Here is a 22,942-nt window from a genome sequence, read left to right as displayed (position 1 = left end):
AACTTTTAAAACCAGGTCTTCTCCAGGATAGCTACAGATTTTTTTCTTCAGCTGACCTTATTTAGACAAAGTAATATATCTTTTTTGAATTGCCTTATACACCTTTTCATTTGGATTTAGCTATTTATAGGGTATTGCAATTTTCATTGGGTCATGTTCTTTTCATAGACTAAAAACCTAAAACCCATGTGAACAAAAGATGTACATTTTCTCCGGACATCCTTAATGGGATTCTAAGGCCATTGATCCCAATCTAACTAACTTGCACAAACCAAACAAATGCTTTTTTAATTAAAAACAGATTGTGTTGATTTGTCAGATCATGTGAGTGGACCATGCTGTGAGCTGCTGTTGGGGAATATTACAGAGGAGGTATAAATAAATTGCACAAGCAGATCTCAACTTCCATGCTCTTAGAATCTTAGGCTTGTAACTGTGGCCATCCTTGCCATTCGACCAGTGTGTTTGATAGTATGGTGCTTTGTTGGGTTTCCTGTTTATAGAATAGGAATTACAAGTACAACAACAGAACAATGAACTCCTTGGAAATAGAGACTGCTGTAAGTCTCTAAGTGTTTTCAAGTCTGCTCATTTGTCTTCCTGCAGCTCAACTGGAATTCTGCCCTTCCCAGCACTGTTTTACCTGTTCCAGTTTTATATACCTAGTAAAGCTCTTCTCTTATGTTTTTCAACCTACGTAGACCTTCAGAAATATTTTTAATATGCAGTTGTCAGGGCTCAATGTGTGGGGGAGAACATGGCAGTAGTGTAGCTTGGAAGTGCAATTTGACTATCCTCTCAAACATTTGGTGACCATGTAGGAGAGGTTATTGGAACACTCCAAAAGCCAACAGTGGTGCCAAGCAAGGAGAAAGGCCCTTTTCAGGCAGGGAGAGTGGACCCAAGTGGAAAACAGGACAAGGTTTCCTGTTGGCTCCACCTTCTGCTACTGCCTCCTAGTACCTGCCCATGATTGGCCAATATTACAGGTGGGTAAATTTGAATTCCCAAGGCCAGAGGGAGAGAACAACATCTCCCAGCCAACTGTTGGGAAAGCCCAAACAGGCCTGGCACCAGCAATGAGCTGTATGGGGCCGCAACTGATGCCCACTGGCTAGGTGAGTAGAAGTTATTTGAACACTCCCTATTTACCATTCCTTTAAAAGGTGAGTAGTTAACCTGCAATCCTCCAGATGTTGTTTGACTACAATTCCTATCAATTACTATTGGCTGTGCTGGCTAGTGCTGATGGGAGTTGTAGTCTGACATATGGAGGCTCACAGCTTAGCTACTCTTCTAACAGAAAAAGAGACAATTTTGAGTCTTATATTCTAGTGTGCTCGGTATAATGGTTTTCTCAAAGCAGCAGAATGCTGTTGTTAGGAATAGAAAGTATAGCCTACCACTACTGAATTACTGTGGTCTTCCCACATTATAACTTCCCTTATCTGCTGTAGAGATCCTGCCCTCCTTATATAACAGGTTGAAAATATATATTCATTTGCCTTCCTGCAATCAGTGGCTACCACTGTGTTGATATAGCCACTCCGAAATTTAAAGATACAAAGAAATCATTGTAACCTTTACAGCCTTTCATAAAGTCTTCATTTTGCAAGATGGCTCTTAGTGGCCTATGCTAGAGTAGAAGTCAATCTGATTATCAATATTATGGTCCTAGAAGGATCATTCTTGTATGTCTGCATATATAAATGACAAGGCCTTCCATCTTATGGCTTCATCTTGAGTCAGTAACTGTTTGGCTTATTTGAAATCCCATTTTCCAACAAAATATGTGGATTGTACATGTGTGCTTTTTCTGCACAAATGGTGAAATCAATATACCCTCTTAAATACTGGAGGGACATCATTGTAAACAAGTTATTGACGTGCTAAAGTCATTTACACCTGACACTGAAGATAGATTGTGACATTATTAATTTAATCGGCAGTGGCTATAGTGAAATAACTGCCATGTAAGCCAACGGCTCACCATCTGTAAAGTTCTTCTGCATATTTTGTACATGGTATTTTGACAGCACCAAATCACTTCTAATCTGTCAGTTTCAAAGCTTGTCGTCAGAAAGTTCAAGTGAAGTAGAATGCTTGGTTGACTCGTGTTAACCGCTAGGTGATTTCACTAAGTCACATTTGCAAATTGTACTATTTGGGCGGGGGAAGGGGGTGGCTTGGACTTGGGTTGTTTAACATGGTGATTGCAAGATGCTGTAAAAAATAGGAATATATTGTGGCACAGTGAAAACTCAGTTCCTAATAGACTGTGTGGCAGCAGTGTTTTGCAATAAAAGCCAAGATGTTTTCCTCTGCAATAACTTCTCATACACATAAAAATGTGTATAGAAAAAGGGAAATGTGAAAACTGCTGACTCTTGCTTTTGTGTATATGTGTTTGTGTAATGTATGGCATGGTTATGGAACTTTACAGTGGATGGAAATATTTGAAAAGAGCAGCCACTGTTCTTCATAAACACCAGCCTTCAACACAGATTGTGAATGGAAGGGGAAAGGAGAGCCTTAAATACAACCCCATATCATGCTGCATTATGAGCACGCACATGCATAGTTTTCAAATGTAAGAATGTGAAAATCCTTTCATAGTGGATACTGATTAAAAGTGGTGTTTTCAAGTTTGCCCATTGGATGTAGCCTTGCTTTCTGTGCTCCATTTTCAAAATATGACATGCAGGGCTCAAGAGCACCTGGAAGTTATGACCCCTGCCCTGGAACCTTTTCTCACTAATCCCAGATGTGATGTGAGAGGCCTGGTAGCGGTTACTCAGTGGTCAGAGAAAACTATTCTGTCCACATACTCAAAGGCATTGTTTTGCTCATTAATTCACATCAGCACAATGCCTATCACTATGACAGGTGGTATGTCTGGGCCTGGGGAAGGTGGGGCTACTATGTTGGACGGACCCTGAATGCAGGATGGGGCACAGTGAATTTATGTACACAGACCCTCATTGACTTCCCTTCCAGCATCCTATCTCCCACTTACATGGGAGAAAGTTGTATGCACATGAAAACCACTGTGGTGGGGGCTAACCTTCTATCAACAGGTAAGGTCAAATGCACCCCAACAGCATGAGAGAATGAGGCATACAGCTTTTGCTTCTGTTTCTGTTTCCCACAACTCCATGGTGAGGTATTAATTGCTCTGTGGTGTTTTAGCTCCCTTCCTGCCTAAATCTAGGGGTGGAGTTTTTATTCTTACAGCTTTGGGGGGGTAAGTTCTAATGATCTATTGAATGCCTGAGAAAACTGGGAGAAGATGTGCATCAGGTTCTAGAGATCAAAGTAACCCCCACAAAATTCTGTTTTTTAAGTTATTCACGTCTATAGATGCTTAGCCTAGAATCTGTTCTTTTCATTTTTTGTGAGAAAAATGTGTAGAGGGTGAAAAAGTAATATTTTGATTGTTTTCAGTGAGGACATTAAAAAACCTTGCAAATTGAATCCTTTTGTAATACCTACCAGAAATTTGGTTTGTACTGTATGTCTTTCTTGGGGTACAAGAAATGCTGATTTTATTTTTTTAAGACTTCAAAAACAGGACAAAAGGCGTCCTGTTTGAAGACCAAATGGGACAGGGGACACTGTTGTTCAAAGAAGGGACAATCCCATTTTTGAAGAGATGGGTGGCAACCCTAGAAACATCCCTGTTTGCCTCCAACTGTTTCTGGGAAGCCCTCCTTTACTTTGGACAAAGCCCAAATGCCTCCCAAGTAGCCTGCTTCACAGTAGAGAATGGTATTGTGGGACTGCATTGCTTACCTGATGCCTCTCTAGGTGAGTCACTGCTGCATAGTGGAGTGGAGGTGCTGAGGAGGAAGCAAGACTACACAGTGCCTGTAGGAGCACCGCCAGCACATTTGCATGGTGCCAACTTTGCTGCTGAAGCATCCTGGCCCCTTCTCCATCTCGGTAGGCTGCAGCAACTCAGCTAGCGGAAGGTAAGTGAGTGAGTGATGGAGCCCCACCATGCCAACTGCTACTGCTGCTTCACTTCTGTGTTTTTGATTTGCGTGTCGAGGTCCCCAAGACCCCAAGAAAAACACAATTGACGCTTAATTTTTGTTTAAGGTTTTTGGCATAATTTTGGCCACAACTTTATTCAAATTACAGCAATGTGAGTGGTTGCTTAGGCATTGGTAGCACTAACTGACCCCGCACTGGGACAGCTCTGACATTCGCACCCCCCGCGAAGTCAGCAAGGGTAAGTCACCTGGGGAGAGAGATGGGACTGGGAACCATGCCTCACCTCTCCCCAGAATGCTCCCAGGGGCTTGCGTGGCCCCAGCCCCTTGCCAGGGGGTTTCAGACAAAAGCATGGGGAGCCCCTGGGTTCCTTTAATGGAATACCCTTGCAGCAGCAGCAGCATTTTGGAGGGGCAGGCATAGCCAAATCCATACCCCTCCACCAACCAATTCCCAGACCAATGCCTAACTGCAACCTTATAAGTTCTGACTATTTGCTACGCAGTAGGCAAAAACCAAATGGCCCCAGCCAATCAGCCAGATGGACAAAATTCCTACCGGGCCCCTGCCCCAAAGCAGATGACCCCATGACAGGCATAGCAACATCAAGCAAACAGCCTAAAATTAGGGAAGGGAGGGCGGGTGATCCGAAGCACACAGCGAAAAGAGGAAGTTCGTCGCTGCGTGCATTGTATTTAACAAATAGGGCTGACAATCAACAAATGGCAACATCTAGATTTCCCCGGTAACAGCCCGCCCCTGCTTAAAGGATGGCCAAACCATTTGCCTAGCAACAGTGAGGTGTCTCGTCAGCCCCGCCCGCAACCTGTGCTCTCCATGAGGGAGAACACACTTTGCACAAAGTGGACACGCACCCCTAATATTTACTCAGTATTTGCAAATATGCTTTGAATAAGCCTGCAATATATTGAAGGAGGTGATAGATTCTTAGGGCAAACATTTGAAAAAGATCACAATTTGGTTTGAGGTCAACAGAAGCTTTGCCTTTAGTGTCAATTAAGTCTGGTCCAATTCCTCCAGTGTGACACTGTATCCCTGCTGCGCCACTTTGTTGAAGAAAGAATTGGGGACCCTTTTACCCTTGATCTCCTCTAAGACAAAAGCTTTTGTTTACCTGTAAATATAATGAAGGCCCTGAAAAGAGGGTTATCATAGCTACCTCTGTATAAATGTTCTAGGAGGACCTGCATTTTAACATAAGAACGAAAGAAACAAGACACTGTAGGGTGGAAAGAGAGAAAAATAAAACATGTAAGGCATAAGCTAGTGTGAAATTCTTTTTCTCTCTCTCTCAGAAAGCAATATTGATGCTACCTTTCTCGTGAACTTTTCATGTAGATTAAGATATGGATGTTGCTGTTCTATTATTTACACAACACCATCAGTGTAGTGTACATAGCACTTTACAGAATAATGTAAGCGAAAAGAGAGAAGGGGGGAAAGACAGGGCTTGTGGTCCAGGAAGCTTATGTAAATTTGGATGCTGGGGAAGGCAAGCAGGGAAGAATGAGTCTATTTGCAGTCCATGTCACTTTTGCATGTGTTATGAATGAACACATATGGAAGTAACATGGACCAGAAACAGACTGATCCAGCCTTTTTTGCCTTCCATCCCATTTCTGCATCAGTCTGCGATATTATTTTTGCACTGCACTAAAACCCACTTTTAAACAAATTTTAAAATTTGTATTTTTGAACATATTTCTTCACAATATACATTGTAAACTCATTTTGTAAACCTGTTTTCTCTCAAAATATTCAGTTTGGGCAGAGCAGTCTTAAGTATAGGAAGCCAGTGGAATTTAAAGGTAAAGGGACCCCTGACCATTAGGTCCAGTCGTGACCGACTCTGGGGTTGCGGTGCTCATCTCGCTTTATTGGCCGAGGGAGCCAGCGTACAGCTTCCGGGTCATGTGGCCAGCATGACTAAGCTGCTTCTGGCGAACCAGAGCAGCGCACGGAAACGCCGTTTACCTTCCCGCCAGAGCGGTACCTATTTATCTACTTGCACTTTGACGTGCTTTCGAACTGCTAGGTTGGCAGGAGCTGGGACCGAGCAACGGGAGCTCACCCCATCGCGGGTATTCAAACCGCTGACCTTCCGATCGGCAAGTCCTAGGCTCTGTGGTTTAACCCACAGCGCCACCTGCATCCCTCAGTGGAACTTACACCGGTTTAAATTAAGCCAGCAGAAGCTCAGGGGTGAAGGAACGAGAACCGACCCCCAGTGCAGGGTGTTGGAGATGTGTGTCTGCCGTATATACAGCACATGCGCGGCACCGCTACGTATGGTGCATGTGTGTGCCGCTATGTATGGCACATTCACATGCCCCGTATGTGTCCGTAGTGGCACCACGCATGTGCCGCCAGGCAGTTTGCTGCTGGTGCCGTTCAAGTGCCGTATGGATGACAGTGGGATCCTGCCACCACCACACTACAGCCACGAGCAGAGGATCCTCTGCATGTGGCTGTAGCGGTGCGATGGTAGTGGTGGGGCAAGCCCCCTGCGAGGTGCCTTGTCACCCCCACAGAGATGGCAACCAGGGCACGGTGCCCCTCCAGCCCCCTTCCTCTGCCACTGCATGTACTACCCCTATTCCAAACTCTGGTCAGAAGCAGAGTTGCTGGACGCAGGTGGCGCTGTGGGTTAAACCACAGAGCCTAGGACTTGCCGATCAGAAGGTCGGTGGTTTGAATCCCCGCAATGGGGTGAGCTCCTGTTGCTTGGTCCCTGCTCCTGCCAACCTAGCAGTTTGAAAGCACATCAAAGTGCAAGTAGATAAATAGGTAGCGCTCCGGCGGGAAGGTAAACGGCGTTTCCGTGTGCTGTTCTGGTTCGCCAGAAGTGGCTTAGTCATGCTGGCTCCCTCGGCCAATAAAGCGAGATGAGCACTGCAACCCCAGAGTCGGCCACGACTGGACCTAATAGTCAAGGGTCCCTTTACCTTTACCTTAAGCCTGGGTTGGCAGGTCATGTAACTAAGTAGAAAGAGGTTTGGAATAAGTGTAAGTCTCTCCTTGAACCTTGCCTCCTACCCCAAACACCCTGTTAAATATATGTTTAATATGCATAAACTGTAATGTTTGAATGCATTGTATTTAAATGTTCTTTGCATTAGGCACAAGAGGGTTGTCAGAGGTAAATGCGTCAAGAAGAGGTTGGACTAGGTTAATTGTTGACTCACTGCTGGAAACCCAGCAGTCTCTGACAGCAGAAACTCAGTGTCTTATTGCATTACATTCTTCATTAAATTATCTTTCCATTGATATGTTATTTAATGGTATAACCCAGTGCTTTTTTCTTTAAAAAAATGTTTAGGAGTACTCTCATTTTGACTCAAGAAAGTCACCGCCCAGGGAAAATAAATACAGTTCAAATAGGGGAAAATAAACACAGTGAATTTCTTCTCCCGTTAAATTCACAAAATGTTTAGGGGTATGCGTCCCTCTACATCCCCTCAAAAAAAAAAAAAAAAAAAAGCACTGGTATTACTCCAAAACAAAGTGGTGTTATGAACCATCAAACCTCGGAAATACATTTTTTTCAGAAGGTTCCACAATTTTGGCCAGTAGTGTACACTGGAGGGCTGTACCAAGAGCCAGCCTCTCCCAGTTTTTAATATGAGGTAATGATTGTCTGTGTGCGCACATACAAATAAAAATAAATAAATAAATAATCCCGACCAGATGGATGATGATGATGATGATGATTTTATATGTTGCCGTTTCTTCAGCTGCCATTTGATAGCAGCCTCCACAGAATGAATTTCTCTGTTAGCTTCCACGGAAAAGCCCAGCAAACATGTAAACCCAGCAGCCCCTTCTTAGGTTGTCGTCCTTATATGCTTACTGACCTGGGAATTAAGCCCTGCTGAATTCAGGGTGGCTTACTCCTGAGTAGGAAAAACAGACTGGCGAGAGGCCCTGACGCATTAAAGGTCAATGCCTGCTCAGCCCCTCACTCGCTTGCCAGGCCCTGGTGCCTCAGGCTTTGGATGGCGCGAGCCCTTCTCTCCTCCTCCTCCCTTGCCCCCAGCACGGAAGCTATGGCCCTGCTGGGGCAACGGCACGCATGCCCACAGAGAGGGCTCTGAGTGCCCTCTCTGGCACGCGTGCCATAGGTTCGCCACCACTGGTCTAAATGAAGTATTGCCCTGCCATTACTCTTGTTTCCCGCCCCCCTCTATAATGGACCAACAGATGTACCTGCAAATTATAAGTCAATGAAGGTAAACAAACCAAAGATTCATTTCAGTCGGCAGGGAAGACTAAAAGGGAATCCCGCTCTTCACAAATTAAGGCAGTCTCAAATCCTTTAAGCAAAACAAAAGCCAACCTTAATTCACAGGCCTTAATTCCTCCTATTTCCTTCTCCTGTCCTGCTGTTTGCCAGCTGCAAACTTTGCTCTTCCCTCAAGGCAAGCAAGCAAGGAAACATCTCCTTCCTGAACTAATGTCAGTGTATTTCCCTCGATTAATTGGCAAGTAAATGGTGCAGTCACTTTGTTGTTCCCCCAGGAGAGAAAGATATCCAAATCTGCAACTTTTGTAAAGGGTTTTTTAAAAAAATAAAAAATAAAAAAAATCTCTCTCTGTTAGATTTAACCTCTTAAGGGAATGAACCATATAGCCATCTGGAGGTTAAATTCCAATATTATTCCAAAAGTAGCATAAAGTACTTCATAATAATCACATGATGTTATCAATGCACACCTTTAAGAAATAGACAAAAGGATCTTATTCTATATTCAACCTATTGACACTATAGTTTATAAATATAGACTAACAGCAGATTCAATTATCTGGGGTCGCATAAACAATATTTATAGCACATGGTTTCCCCCACAGAATCCTCAGAACGATTGTTTGTTAAGAGTGCTGGGAATTGTAGCTCTGTGAGGGGTGAACTGGAATTCTTTGCGGGGAAGCCATGTACTTTAAATATACAGTGTGAATAGACAGCTAGTGCCTGCTTTTGAGTAGCAAAACAGCACCATCCACACATGTAGGATAAAGGTACCATAACATCTGTTTGAACCCAAAGGCTTGCAGAAGAAAGACATCACCAATAAAAATGACTTTGGGGGGGGGGGCACCCAGCAAGGAGGGACCCATGAAAGACAGCCCACTGAGGACTGAGTGTTCTCAGTGGCCACAGAATGCTGGGGGGCTGTTGGAGGGAAAACAAAATAAAGGAGGGCAAAAAAGGAAGTTTGACATTTGTCCTCCTAGAAGGTGGCACATTGGCTGGCTAAACCCCTGAACACTGCAACAATTTGTTGCTGTTACTTTTAATCAAGTTTTAACTGAGCAAATATTTGCTTTTTTAAAAAAAAACACAACTTATTTTATAGAGGATCTATATTTATTTAAATATAAGGTGTTTTTAATACCTTGCTCTGACCAACTGAGCTAACCAGCAGACAGAAAATGAAATATAAGGGAACCAGCAATCAGCGGATGCGGCAAAATACCTTTTATCCTGCCTAAACATGCTCATGAACAGATGTTGTTCATTTCAACAAGGCTTGCACAGGAGAACTCCCTAGTGCAGTGGTCCCCAATAAGCTAACTTTTGCAGACCCCCTGTTTTTCAAAAGCCAAGCCATAGACCTCCTCCTTCGGAAAAGTTCAATATCTCTAGGGTCATTTCTGTTAGGTGAATGGTGCCATGGACCCCCTGGGTGGGTTACGCAGATCCCTGGGGGTCCATGGGCCACCAATTGGGAACCACCGCTCTAGTGGATTACGGACAGGGGCTGTAGAACATGGAACTATTATGTGTCAAATAGGCACCAGCATTACTGGAAACTCTAGACCAGGGGTCAGCAAATCTTTTCAGCAGGGGGCTGGTCCACTGTCCCTCAGACCTTGTGGGTGGCCAGACTATATTTTGAAAAAAGAAGAAGAATGAATTCCTATGCCTCACAAATAACCCAGAGATGCATTTTAAATAAAAGGACACATTCTACTGATGTAAAACCATGCTAATTCCTGGACCGCCCGCAGGCCAGATTTAGAAGGCGATTGGGCCAGATCTGGCTCCCAGGCCTTAGTTTGCCTAGCCATGCCCTAGACCAAATTTGGCCACCTAAGAGCTGTTGACTACTCCCTTCATTTTCAACTGGCCATGCTGGCAGTTGTGTCCGTAGCGACAGAGCTTTGGTGCACAACGTAGGGAATACAAGGGTAGAACCCATCCTCTTTCTCCTTCTCTTAAGTGGCCCATTATTAAAGTTGCTTACCAGAAGTCGATAGATTTTCTACATCTCAACACTTTCAAAATAGTCAGTGCAACATTCCTTTCTTTATGGTATATATATGCAAGAGGGTTGTGCTTCATTCATATCCTTTTTTCCCTGATGCTACAGATGCTAACTGGCCATCTTTAACTGGCCCATTTTGCAATCTACCAACACTTTAATGTAGCCACTTTATTTGGATATCCAGCTGTTAAAGTATTCTTTTTGCTATTTTAATGGTTCCAAGTGACAAGGAGCAGGCATTCAAAATAAAACATGTGTGTTGGTTAAAATGTGCTACTTATACAGATGAAGAACATCTTTAATAAGCTCATGCACTCCTGCTGAGTTCTAACCATTGGAACTCAACTGTGGTAGGCCAAATTTCATCTTCCATTACTTTTCAATTAAATATCTATGCAGTAATTACATAGTAGAAGAGTGATCTGTCGAAACTGTGGATTTGGTTTTCCCAGAGATTCCTAAAATCCCTGATACGCTCTCAGAATTTTAGATGTTATTCCTGTTTGCGTTTTCATATGGATCTATTTTTTTTAACCTTGATTATATGGCGTTCTAAACCCACTGCAGGTGTAAACTAAAGAGTTACATGAATCAGGGCTGCATTTTTTGAGTACCGGTAATCACGGTTAGGCAGAGGTGCGAAAATCCATGCAGCACATTTCCACTGATGTCCCTCACAGTTGGACTTGGTGACTGACACCTCAGGTGCTCCAGAGGTCAGAAACTGAATTCCTCCTCCTCCCTGCTGGAAAATCTCCCCAGCTGCTAAGTTTTGATGGTAACAAGTACACAACAAAACAGTGTGGCTTTTCATACTCAGAAATGCTGGTAAAACTCATCAGTCAGAGATTGTATGAGTTTCAGGGTTCATAATCTTCCCCCTAAGAGAAGATGAACATTGCAAAAATTGCAAGTCTTCTGTGGTTTGGATTAAAATGCCAGTTGTAGATTGATTCCCAACCCACCTCCCTCCCTTCCTTTTTAACTCTTTTTACAGATTGAGGGCACAAGGAGAAGGGGACGACAGAGGACGAGATGGTTGGACAGTGTTCTCGAAGCTACCAGCATGAGTTTGACCAAACTGCGGGAGGCAGTGGAAGACAAGAGTGCCTGGCATGCTCTGGTCCATGGGGTCACGACATTGCTTCTCTGTTTAAACTTTATTGGCCTGAAAAGCATAAACTAATGGGGACATGACTAAATAACAGCAACAACAACAGAAAGGCCCAGCAACAGCAACAACAGAGCTCGGTTCTTGGGGAAGAGAGTGGGTGTGGTCGCCTGAAGGCCCCAGTGACCCTTGGTTAAATGTATTTTTTTCCAAGGACTAATATACTTTCCCAAAGACTATAGAGTCTCTCACACCCAGTGCTATTTTAATGGACTTAAATGAACTTTAATGAACTGAAAACAAAATAGCCATCTTGGTATTGATAAGAATGGCTTCAGATCATATGGCACATTTTAAATGGAAACTTTAGGAATAGGGTTTAATGTGACTCTCATAAAAAGATGGCAGTGTGAGAAGTCAAATTCAAAGGAAATGGAAGACTTGTCAACTGCTAACAAGTTCAGCTCTGATTTGGAGGAGTGCAGAACCCATAAAATTTAAGTCAGATATGGGGAAACTTTGGTCTTTGCAGATGTTGCTGAACCATAACTCCCTTTCTGGGGGTGATGGGAGATGATTAAAGTGAAAATAGACAATTCCCATCAGCCCCAACAAGCTGATGATCAGAGATGATGGGACTTGTAGTCAAGCAACAGCTGGAGGTCCATAGGCTATCCACCCCAGCTGTAATTCTATGGGAATGCTTCCTGTTTCAAGATCCTTTCAAACAAGATTCCACAACAGGTGTTCCAACATGTGTATTCTTGACCAGCAAGTCAAATTAATTCAGTTTTCATTAGTTTTGCTCTTCTGTCAGTTGTATTGACATGCATGCAACGCTTCCACTTTTACTTTTACAGACAGTGTTTTTAGTGGAGTCCTCTGAGATGCATTATACAAAAAGAGTAAGTTAATGGTAATGAAATACAATGTTTAAATGATTTTCAGGCCAATAAAGTTTAAACAGAGAAGCAATGTCAAAGCATTAGTATTGACATTTTTAGTTACATGTAATTAATCTTTAAACAGATGCTGGATTTACGTTTCTGTCATTGTGCATTTCATGTGCCGTGCCGGCTGCAAAATGTACAAAGTTAAAGTCACTAAAAGTTAATTATCCATATTGTCTGTCAATATGAGATTGGATATCTTTAATAATTGCCCAAGTATTTTAACGTCTTTCAAAAATGACAGTTGTGTCTTCGCTGCAGGATGTGTGATTGCAGACGAGCAGAGTATTTCTTAGACTTAAGTTCTGACATTTATAGGGAACATATTGGATCCGCCAGCATACTTTATAGGTCATTTAATTTGGTACTGTCCAAAAGACAAGAATAGAAGATACAGTGCATCTGTAAGACAGCATAAACTAACAGCACAATCCTATGCTTGGGCACTCGAAAGAAAGTCCCATTGAGTCCATGGCTTTTACTCCCAGTTAACTAGGTATAAGTTTGAAGCCTTGAGAGTCCAAACCCATATATGTTGACTCAGAAGTAAGATCCATTGCATGGGGAACCTCCAGAAAGCAGGTCAACTTAGGTCCAGCACAAGTCCCAATTTGGCCCATTTTCCTCAAACCAAACCCACCTGTTCCACACTGGATGTCATATGTGATGTCAGGTGCAAGGCAGGCAGAGACATTGCTGCAAAGCAATAACTGGGACCTTTAATGTATCCTCCCAATTGTTCATTGGCAACAATGGCTTGCTGTCAGTGTTGATCAGCTGATCTGCAGTGACAGCAAGCCCTGATTGGGTCAGGTGAACTACATAGTTCCTGGTTGGGAACTCCATAGCCCAGCAAATTCCTGCCAAAGTGGGGCTTGCTGTCAGCTCCTGCTTAGTGTTAACATCTTAATCATTTTGGCATCAAGTAAAGACCCATCTGTTCACCCAGATATTTGTGGGCTATTAGAGTTTTGTAGCTGAAGGCAATTGGCCCAACTGCAGTTTTTAGGAGCTTTGCAGTTTTTATCAGTGACATTCCACAAAACCTACCCTTCCTCCTCCTCCTCCCCCCAGCAACCTGCTGTGTGTCCCAAAATTCTACTCCAAAGACTTAGGGGACCCTCCAGAGAAGATGGCGGGGTGGAGGGATAAAGTGGTGGGTGGAGAAGGGGGAGTCTCATTGGACAAGTGGAGATTTGTTGCAGATGTCACTGGGTGTCACCCAATGTATGTATTTCTAGCTGTACATTGTGAAATAAATTGATTTTGACTGTTTCCAGATGATATATGTAATTCAGGATTTGTAACTTGCATTATAATCGATCCTGGGTCTGCTATGATATATGTAATAAATATATGTAATATATGTAATAAATATAAACACAAAAAAACCAGAATTTATCAACAATTTTTAATGAATATTTGGACTAGAGTCATATTATTTTGATATATTATATTTGAAACTAAAGGCTTCTGTAGCCTACCAACCTGAATAGCTTTAGTCTCACTGCCTAAATCCAGAATTTGCCAGCTTACTTGTTTGTTTGCTTGTTTGCTTGTTTGCTTGTTTGTTTGTTTACTAGATGCTTAAGCTGGGGTTGCTGTCAAGTACTCAAGATCCTGTTACTTATGTAATCAGTTTGCTTTAGCTGTGGACAGTGAGTGATAAGCAATGTTAGTCAAACTCAGAGTGTAACCACTCAAATCAATGAACTTACATATATTAAGTCTATTGATAACTATGGGTCTCATCCGAGTATAACTAACAATGAATATCTAATGTTTTCTAAGCAGAGGATATTTTAGCAAACAGTACAAAAGTGGTTATCATGAGGGAGCCAAAATCTCTCCTTAGCTCATGCAGTAGTCAATGGTATATTTCGGAGGAGACTATGTGGAACTGAACTATTTCATTAGAACTATTGTTTTAGCTCATCAAGGGAGTTCAAGATTCTTCCACTGTAATTCCATGTTAATACGTAAAGCTGATGATCAGCAGAGATTTCCCATTCTCCTACAAAGCAATTTAAGGAGACAGTCCAGCATGAAGCAGCTGAATTAGAGTTTATCAATAAATTTTATTGCACACTAAAATGCTGGCAATTTTTTGTGAGGGCTTTAAAAAATCACAAACAGGTGTGGATATGTGGCAAACTGAATTTATGATAAAAAATGAGAAACTAAAATCAATACTTTGGTCTGTCTCTAGTTATCACCAATTACTGCTGTTGTGAAGGCCACTTTTCTTACTTTATAGAGTTGTTACAATCTACATTTCTTGTATCACCATTTGACCTCACTGTTTACAATTTAGCTATACTCATATACAGTATGAGTTTGTTTCTTTCCTGTGAGTTCACATATATGATAGAATTCACTTGTGCATTACAACCTATGGACATATATGCTCTTGGTCTACTTCTCTGCAGGGCTGTGTGTGTGTGTGTTTGTGTGCCTTTTACTGATCAACTTGATGCTTCCATAAATTGCTATTGGTAGTTTTTCTTATACTCGACACATCCATGATCACATGATTTGAAACCAATGCCCCAGTCCTCTGACTCCCAGACAGATTCCAATAGAAATGCATAGCTTCCAGTAAGAAAGAACATCAAGGAAAACATAATGTGTGGAGTGGAGATGCACACAGAGCTTTCTCCATATACTGAAGGCAATGGCCCCCTTCTTTACATGGTTCCATGTCTATGCATGGTTCTGTGAGCACTTTGAAGTCCCTTGAAGAATAGAAAAGAATTTATTGTTTATACCCCACCCATCTGGCTGGGTTTCCCCAGCCACTCTTGAAATCTTGGATCTACTTGTAGATCTAACTTGGCATAACAATTTGCATTCAAGAAATAACTTTTAGAATAAATATATGTATGTGGTATGTCCAAGGACTGTTGAAGAAGCTGGCAGATAATATGTTGGGACCTGTTCATGAGATTGTCCTAAAACAAGCTGAATGCTTGACAGAGCATTTTTGTAAGCAGAACATTATAAATGGTGTATCGGAAATGGCCTTATGTTCCAGGTCCGTGAAATGAAAAGCAGGGGACATGAGATGATGTATATCATTAGCTGCTCAGTGGTGCACCTCTGTAGACTTCAATGGAGGCCTTCTGTGATTTGCTAATCCTCCATCTTCTTTGTCCAAAAGAATGAAATGCTGTTTGAGGTTTCCTTGTAAACTTGTTAATCAACTATTAAAAGGGAAATAATGCATTTTATGTAAGGTTGCATGGAATTGCAGGACGGCAAATCTGCTTATGCTAACAAGATCTGAAACATAGCTGGCTACTGCATAAGAATAATTGACTTATACTTTTCAACAACAAAACACAGAGAACCAGAAAACGTAGCTCACTCGGAAACATTAGTGATAAATTTGTTTTATATAAAACTATGTACTTGTTATCAAACTTTTCATTTCTAATTATCAGTACTAGGAATATGCATTCCGTAAATGAAATCCAGGGAGAGTGTGTGCATTTATTAATTTGTATGTTCAAATTTGTGGCCTATTAAATAGATGAAATCCTTCCACATAATTATCTACATGAAAGGGGGTGGGTATAAGTGGAAAATAAATAGCAAAGGATATTTTTCTTTCTAATGTAAACATCTGGCAGTAATCCTTGCTTACACAATTAATGGGCATTTAATTGGCAATGATCAGTTTATTGCAGCAATATGAAGTGAATGTTTCCCCAGGAACAAACAGCTGTTGCAAGAATTTCACAGTGATTTAGCAAACACCAGGTGATAGCTGTATCTAGAATGAAGTGCTCTGTCTCCAAGCAAATACAGTAGCAGCACATCAGAAAGGAGGTGGAAAGGGGTATAAAAATAGCACTGCTAGATTTCTTTGATTTTTCACAGGCAGAAATATTTTGGGTTTAAAATAACAAATCTAAAATACCTATTGGAATATATTTTTAATTCCTTATGTTTTTGTTTACTTTAATACGGGTTATGAGTGTGTAGCTAATTAAGACAAAGAGCCTGTGGGAGTAACATTTTAAAACACACATAAATCACCACTTACTTTTTTTAAAAAATGCACAGGTTCCAAACATATAGAGACTTAGAACTTTCCTATATGATAATCAGCCAGTAGTTTCTCTGGCCATCATTTGCCCAGTTGTCTCTCTGGCTATGGCTCATATTCCTTGGTTTATACTAGATGTAAAATTCTTAGGGACATATTAAAGGTAAAGGGACCCCTGACCATTAGGTCCAGTTGTGGCCGACTCTGGGGTTGCAGCACTCATCTCGCTTTATTGGCCGAGGGAGCCGGCGTACAGCTTCCGGGTCATGTGGCCAGCATGACTGAGCCGCTTCTGGCATACTAGAGCGGCTCACAGAAATGTCGTTTACCTTCCCGCCAGAGCAGTACCCATTTATCTACTTGCACTTTGACATGCTTTCAAACTGCTAGGTTGGCAGGAGCAGGGACCGAACAACGGGAGCTCACTCCATCATGTGGATTCGAACTGCCAACCTTCTGATCGGCAAGCCCTAGGCTCTGTGGTTTAACCCACAGCGCCACCCGCATCCCATTAGGGACATATTACAAACACACAAAGTTGTGCCTGTAATTTACCTCTATGTAGGAACGTGGACTTAGGTTTTCTACTTCTGAGAATGTCAGACCATTGCATTTCTTCTCTGTGTGTTCCTCCCAAGCCATCATTCCTCCTCTGGTTACTGCCATGGATACCTGACTTGTTTCTAGGCCTTGCGACCCAAAACCTCACATGCATTCTTAATATATGCAGCTCATTTGTATATACATATCAATATGTAGTTGCTGAGTAACATTTTAAGGTAGGAGAGAAGTGACAAGGTCTCTGGGCACAATGGCACCAGGCTGCCTTATTATTCTCATCACCATCATCATCATCAATTAAATTTGTAATCCTCCCCATTTTATCCTTACAGGCTAAGATGAGAGTACGTGACTGGCCGAAAGTCACCCAGTGAGCTTCATGGTTGAGTGGGGATTTGAACTCTGGTCTCCCAGGTCCTAGCCCAGCGCACTAACCACTATACCACACTGGCTCAGGTTGATCAGTATTTCTTCAAGAGGCACAGAGACTCTACTGCAGCAAATAAGGACTAACCACAGTTATAGGTTCATAACACCAAGCCAATATAATAGAAACATTGCACTGACAGTACCACTGAATAGGTCGGTGCAGATACTTAGGAACAAGGAGCTGGTGCCAACCTTGTATTGTTTCTTCAAGATGCTTTTTCTGCTTTCTTTCTTCTGTAGTGGCCATTCTTCAAGGCTCCATTTAGCCATCCAGAAATATGTCATAAACACCAATGAGCCCAGTTAGAGCAGACTATTTTGCCAGGAAAAGTGGTAGCAAAATCAGGCAAAACTATTCCTTCTCTTTTTGTTTTTCAACTACAACTTTCTTGATAGAAAAAGTACACTTACTGGATTATTTGAATCACTAGGGAACATTTTTATGTCTATCAGCAGAGAGAACAATGTCCGGTATTTCTGTCTTTTTAAATTTGCATTGCTTTTGAACTACTTCCTTTCCCCACTGAAGCTGAAATGCTTTTTTTTTTTTTTCATATTTCACTATGCAATTTTATTACTAATTTAATAAAATGATAATAGCTATGCTAACTTTCAATTACTTGGCTCTTGGCATGTATTAAATTATACATTTTAAAATGTAGCTTACTGGCCAGATGTCTTACTTCCCAAAGGCATGGGTTTTCCTTGAGACAGAAAAAAATTGTGTCAGCCAAATGCTTTTATTTACTACGTTAATAGTCGATACTGTACACCACAGCCAGAGAGCCAGAACGAGCAAAGCATCAGGGGTCAATGCAGAGAACAATACTTTTTTTCATATGTACTTTTGGTAATAATTCATCTCCATGACAAGAGAAGACAATCAATCATCTTCTACTGTGCATTTCTCCAATAAAATTACCATTTTTGATATCACAAAGGAAGCTGCCTCCTAAGTAAGAGGAACACGCTTACATGGATCAATGAATTGACCATGCATGCTCCCCTAAACTCCTTTGAATCATTAATATGACAATGTTGTTTTGACTTAATTTGTCCATATTGATATTGACTTGCAACCCATTCCGTACAGAATGTTTTTCTTCTTCACAAAAACTCAGGCAACTCTGAATTACAAAAGTATTTAAATCCCTGTCTCCTGCAATGGATGTTAGCAACTGAACATTTTCTGAATTTGCTTGTTTAGCCATTTGTAAAGCAGTAGACTCCCCACCCCTAGGTGATTTCTTTTATTAAAACATTGATATCCCACCTTCTGGTACAAAAGTTCCACTCAGGGTGGCTTCCAACAACCGTTAGAAATCTCAGCTTTATAAAACAACCAACTAATGAGACAAGATCAGTTGTTAAAAGCAAAACATAAAAACTTTATCTGCCACATAACAGCAAAAGCCTGCTGGAAGGAAGGAATCTTCTCTAATATATAAAAAAGGAACTGCATAATCTGAATGAAGTCACTAAGAAGATCTAACTCTTCTCCCACTCAAATGTAATTCCACCATAGGTGAGACACAGAGGGATTGTGCAGGATAATATTGCAAAAGGCTGTTTGATAGCTAATGTGGTTGGTGCCTTTCAAATGTTGGACTATATTCCTGGTCATCCCTCGCCTTTGGAAATGTTGATTAGTGCTAATGGGACTGGTCATCAAGCAAATTGTGGAGGACACCACATTGGCAGCCCCTGTTGGAGGTGTCCTTGACCGAAGCCAGAGTACAATGAAAGTCCTCAAGCTTCGCACCTCATCTCACGCACTGATTATGTGGAGCTAAGACACCTTGCAAAGTTTTGACCAGTTGAAAATTCACAGCAAATTTACTGAGATCAGTTCATATATCTTACAAAAGAGGAGCAGGATTAAGTTAAGCTAATAATACAGTATGTCATTAACTAGGACAAAATTCAGATGACTTTAGAACCCCTGAAGACTTCTTTAATTGTGTTTTCCTTTTTTCTGAATTAATGAGTCCAGGCCATAACATGCTTCAAGAAAATGAAGTCTTTTGTTACAGAAATGCAAATGGAGTGGGGTGGCATCATAGATACTTGAGAATATAGATGATTGAGAGAATATTTTCATCGCATTATAAATGGGCGCAATAATTCAGGTGCCTATTACCTAATTGAATTTGCTGGTAATTTGCCTTTTCTTTCTTAAAAAGCTCCTAAGCGCTTGCTTTTTGTGTGACTCCTGCATAAAGTTGGCAAAATAAATTTGTGTTTATTTTATTTAGAACACTGTAGTTCTGCATTTCAGTAATCACAACCACCACCATAAAGATGACTAAAAAACAATATAACATCCCATACACTTTTAAAATGTGGCTCTTTTTTTGGGGGGGGGGTATTACTGGGTTATTGCTTTTATTTTTATTTTATATACTGTGATCCTTTTATGTGAACTGCTCTGAGACCTCTGGGTATAGGGCGGTATATAAATAATAATAATAATAATAATAATAATAATAATAATAATAATAATAATAATAAATTTAGAGCAGCAATTAAAATATAAAGGAGTTTATTCACTGATATCCCTTGGACAAAGGGCTCCTGAGACCAGCAGAGGCTTCTTGCAGGGACGCAGATTTTGGCCATGCTTCACCCCCCCCATCAAAATCTGCTTTATACAAATGAAACGGGGGGAAGGGGATTGCAGGTAGGGAATCACCAAAAACGGTCTCTTTTCTAGTTTTGCTGGTCAAAGCCTCTGCTACATGGAGGAGAGGGTCATTGTAGGATACAACCTGGAGAGGCTGGAACAACTGCTGTACATGAATTCCACACTGTCCAGGTAATATCTGAAGCAGCCCAGAAAGTTTGTGTTGAAGACACTCAGATAAAGAATCATGATTAAAGAATATGAGCTGCATCCAGTCATGTGTGAATGGAAACCAACTTGTTTAACTGGTTTTTCATTTCCCTTCCTCCACTATACAGTTCCCTGTACCTTGACCATCCTCCCCCCCAAAAGCCTCTCCAGGTGGTCAGGGAAGCCTACTGAAAATAGTGGGCTGTGTTTTACAGGGCTGTAGTGGGATGGGGAGAACTCCAAAGCAATTTTGCACCTGTCATGTGATTCCCTTCTCCCATCCTGACATGGTACAGTCCACAAATGTCTGGTAAGTCCCCCAATCCACTGGAGGGATATTATTATTATTATTATATTTTGCAATGGTGTTGTTGGTACAGAAGGCAGTAGGATGGATAAGGGGAGGCTCAGTTGTGCATGCTGCCTTCTGCTCACACAGTAGTGGATAACATACCACTGGTGATGTCCCATATTCACAGAGCAAAGTGGCATTACAATAGCTTACCTATTGTTACATCAAATCTTCCTTTTATTTGTAGACCGTTCCACTCCTATGAAGTAGATGCTATCCACACATTTCCTTGAGTGAGATAATAATTCTCATTAGAGTAAGGGAAGGACGTTTGAAGAGGGTTGCAAAGAGGACTCTTCAGGACATTTCTAAATTCCACCTTGCAAATATAGTGGAGTGCCCATTCAAATGTAAAATCCAATTGACCTTTCACTGTGAAATTATCAGTACATTATAAGACTTCTCTGCTTGCCCTGATTTCTGTTGGGCATGGAAGCCCTAATGCACACATGAACCTCACCCACCCATAAGGACAAGCTCATATATTTGAATGGAAGCACTGGATATATATAAGAATGCAAATTCCCTTTTAAACAAACGGAAGCACATCAGAAGTGCTGGGACCATAACAAAGCACTAGCTTTCTTTAAAACTATTGGAGTAGGCCTATGAGACCACCACCTGGCAAAAGCTAAACAAGCCTGGGGTACAATGAGATGTGGGAAATATTGTGTTAGTTTTCCTGGTTGTAATGCTAGCGTTTCTGCCCCATTTTCTCATGTTCTTTTTACATTGCAGTTGCTGTTGCATTATGGAACTGTGGCTTTTTGATTGATGCACTGACGTGTGGTGCTAAATGTCACTCACACTAGTAGGAGTTGTGTGACACAACCAGGGGTGAACCTTGGTAATATGGCACCCTGTGTGAGTTCAAAATTTACACACCCCAGCCCTCACGCTGCCTTCCCAAAGCTGGGTAAGTGAGGCAGTGGGCTTTGGGAACGAGGCATGAGGGCTCTGGCAGGGCCCTAGAGCCCTCCTGTCTCCTTCCTGAAGCTGGTCAATAGCTAACCATCCACCCTGCTCCAAAAAAACAGCCCATTTCAGGGTCCCACAATGTCTACGGCCAGTGGTAAGAGAGTGTTGTTCACAGCTACTTTTTGATCTGCTGCTTCATTTTTGTTTTACTGTTTTTAATATTTTATTGCTAATACCACTACAGTGGTACCTCTAGATACGAACCGTATCCGTAACATAACTAGCGACAGCATGTCTGCGCACGCACGCGCCGCTTTTCACCACGTCTGCACATGTGCGTGACGTCATTTTGAGTGTCTGCGCATGCGCAAGCAGTGAAACCCAGAAGTAACGCACTCCATTACTTCCAGGTAGCAGAGGAGCACAACTCGAACGCGCTCAACTCGAAGCATCTTCAACCCGAGGTATGACTGTAGTAATGATATTTTTGTTAGCCTGGAGACTTACGTTAAAGGGTGGAATTGTTGGGAAACTGTGTACGTGCAGCTACTCACACAGAGTCAATTAAGGTTTGGCAGCCAGCCAGAAGGCAATCTGAAGGAGTAAGTCTGCTTGGTGATAACAGAGACATGGAGGCTGCTCCCTGATTGGTCAAGCTCTCTCAAGGGAGTGATAATTAATGGCCTATTAACTGTTAGTTCATGAGTTCAGAGGTTCAGAGTTCTGTGTCAGTGTAGGAGTTGTGAGTCGTGTGAGAGAGAGCTAGCAAAAGATCCGAGTTCTGTTCCTTTAAATAGTCCACTGTATATAATAAACACCTAACTACAGTTCCTGGTTCCTGCTTCGTCTATCCTCTCTGTAGCCAAGTCACCAATTGGTTCCATGGATTCTGCGTTTACTCTGCTAGGTCTGGCTAAGGTCCTGCAACTAGTTGGAAAGTTGCGAAACACCAATAGGTTTTGCCAATAGGAATTCATTCCTAAAATAAAATAATAAATACTAATATGATGGTAAAGAACACTTAAAAATACATAAGAAATCTGAACAATGATATTGCCAAGCAATACAATAATTACGCTGTAAGCACGCTCTATTTTGTAAATTTTTGTTTACTCTGTAGAGCCATACACAAGTAAATGTTCTTTTCTAAGACTGCAATCCCATACCAACTCGCCCACAAGAAAGCCCAATGGAACTGCAGGAGACTTACTATTCACTGCAAATGTCCAGAATCAAATAGAAATGGGTAGTGTCTCTGGACTTCAAGAAAGGTGGGGGCATAAAGATAATTGTATACTTCTTTTCTAAAGTTCTGTAGCTGACCCATGATTAATAGCTATTTAAATCTGCTCTCTTAAACTTCAACATGACCCATCCATACAATAAGCAGACATAGGAAAGAGTACCTGCCCACACAAATCCTCCCATCACAGATATATAAAAGAGATGCATGG

General features: G+C 41.7%; 1 long non-coding RNA gene across 4 annotated transcripts in view; it reads left to right on the top strand.

Moving 5' to 3' along the window:
• The window catches only part of LOC310827376, a 481,425-nt gene that overhangs the window by 215,963 nt on the left and 242,520 nt on the right, over nt 1–22,942 (top strand). The gene's annotated exons all lie outside the window — the stretch shown is intronic.

The sequence above is a fragment of the Podarcis gaigeae genome (assembly GCF_964106915.1).
Source record: "Podarcis gaigeae genome assembly, chromosome: 11".
In the NCBI taxonomy this organism is placed as follows: Eukaryota; Metazoa; Chordata; class Lepidosauria; order Squamata; family Lacertidae; genus Podarcis; species Podarcis gaigeae.
This window is presented reverse-complemented; position numbering and strand designations above follow the sequence as displayed.